The sequence below is a fragment of the Eutrema salsugineum genome, unplaced genomic scaffold, assembly GCF_000478725.1.
Source record: "Eutrema salsugineum unplaced genomic scaffold, Eutsalg1_0 scaffold_12, whole genome shotgun sequence".
In the NCBI taxonomy this organism is placed as follows: Eukaryota; Viridiplantae; Streptophyta; class Magnoliopsida; order Brassicales; family Brassicaceae; genus Eutrema; species Eutrema salsugineum.
The window spans coordinates 4,680,218-4,682,351 of NW_006256895.1; the positions used below are offsets into that span (position 1 = coordinate 4,680,218).

At 46.0% G+C, this 2,134-nt stretch overlaps 1 protein-coding gene across 1 annotated transcript in view; it reads right to left on the reverse strand.

Annotated features, from left to right (window-relative positions):
* Positions 1 to 2,134, reverse strand: part of LOC112089127 (pyridoxal 5'-phosphate synthase subunit pyroA-like) — a 28,065-nt gene that overhangs the window by 8,509 nt on the left and 17,422 nt on the right. The gene's annotated exons all lie outside the window — the stretch shown is intronic.

Consider the following 2,134-nt stretch of genomic DNA (forward strand, 5'->3'; position numbering starts at 1 on the left):
ACCTATGTGGAGTGATGGAGGAGCTAGCTGATGAGCTCCTGGAAGAGTTGAACGCAGAGGATCCGTTACAAGTGGTCCTTACACGTGAACAAAGCGAGCACGGGTACTTGAACGAGGAAAGCGAGGTGTACAAGCAACTTTTGGACCAACCGAAGGAACTTGGAGCTGAGGCTAGGTTCTTGGAGCTCAGAAAGAGTGGCCTCGACATTTTAGACAGCGAGGGGTCCATGGAAACAGAGGAGACACCTCGGGATATCATGGCCGTGGCAACTCATATCGAGGACGATGGTAATCCGCGCGAGAACAAGGAAAAGGCCGAGGAAGCTGTTCCGGGCCAATATAGCTTTGATACCGATTGGAATGAGGCAGACGCTCCCCCTGTTGAGCTCAAGCCTCTACCAACAGGGCTCAGGTATGCGTTCTTAGGCTTGAACTCCACTTTCCCTGTGATCATAAACGATAGTTTGCTTGAACATGAAGAACGTGCAATAGGGTATTCCTTGGCCGACATAAGAGGAATCTCTCCTGATATATGCACTCACCGGATCCACCTGGAGGACCAAGCCATGTCCTCTATTGAGCACCAACGTCGCCTTAACCCGAACCTCAAAGAGGTGGTTAAGAAGGAGATACTAAAGCTCCTTGAGGCAGGGATCATATATCCAATCTCTGACTCTCGGTGGGTATCTCCTGTGCACGTTGTGCCCAAGAAAGGTGGTATCACGGTGGTAAAAAATGATAAGGATGAACTCATAGCCCAAAGAACTATAACCGGCCATCGCATGTGCATTGACTATAGGAAATTGAATTCTGCATCAAGAAAAGATCATTTCCCTTTACCATTCATTGATCAAATGCTTGAACGATTAGCCAATCATCCTTATTTCTGTTTTCTCGATGGATACTCTGGATTCTTCCAAATACCAATAGATCCAAGAGACCAAGAGAAAACGACATTCACTTGCCCTTATGGCACTTATGCTTATAGGAGAATGCCTTTCGGTTTGTGTAATGCACCGGCCACTTTTCAAAGATGCATGATGCACATTTTCTCTGATCTAATTGAAGAGAAAGTTGAGGTGTTTATGGATGATTTCTCCGTATACGGTTCCTCTTTCTCCGAATGTCTTGCTAATCTTTCCGAGAGGCTAAAGAGATGTGAGGAGCATAGGCTTGTATTGAACTGGGAGAAGTGTCATTTCATGGTACAAGAAGGCATTGTCTTGGGGCACAAGGTATCAGAGAAGGGAATTGAGGTGGACAAGGCCAAAATCGAGGTAATGGTGAACCTACAAGCTCCGAATTCTGTAAAAGGGATAAGAAGCTTTCTTGGGCACGCTGGGTTCTATAGGCGGTTCATTAAGGATTTCTCCAAGATAGCTAGGCCTTTAACTAGGCTATTGTGCAAAGAGGTGGAGTTTATCTTTGATGAAGAGTGTGAGGAAGCGTTTAAGAGGATCATGGAGGCTTTGATCAGTGCACCAATTGTACAAGCTCCCGATTGGTCTTTACCTTTCGAAGTGATGACTGATGCATCTGACTATGCCGTGGGAGCTGTCCTGGGGCAGAAGAAAGATAAGAAACTCCATGTGATTTATTATGCCAGCCGCACCTTGGACTCAGCTCAAGAAAAGTATGCAACCACCGAGAAGGAAATGCTTGCCATTGTGTTTGCATTTGACAAATTCAGGAGTTATCTAGTGGGATCAAAGGTCACGGTCTACACTGATCACGCGGCCTTGAGGTACTTGATGTCTAAGAAAGACGCTAAGCCGAGGCTTTTGAGATGGGTCCTATTGCTCCAAGAATTCGACATGGAAATACTTGACAAGAAGGGCATTGAAAACGGGGCCGCAGATCATCTCTCAAGGCTGAGGATTGAAGAAAAGGTCCCCATAAACGATGCTTTACCTGAGGAACATCTCATGTTGGTACGGTCTTACTTAGAGGTGGAAGAGGCCAACACGATCAAGGAAAGAAGCCTCCCATGGTTCACGGATCTTGTGAACTACCTATCTTGCGGTTTAGAGCCACCGGATCTTGATGCCTATCAGAGGAAAAAGTTCTTTAGCGATGTGATGAGATATCATTGGATGAGCCGTATCTTTACGTGCTTAACAAGGACCATCTCTAT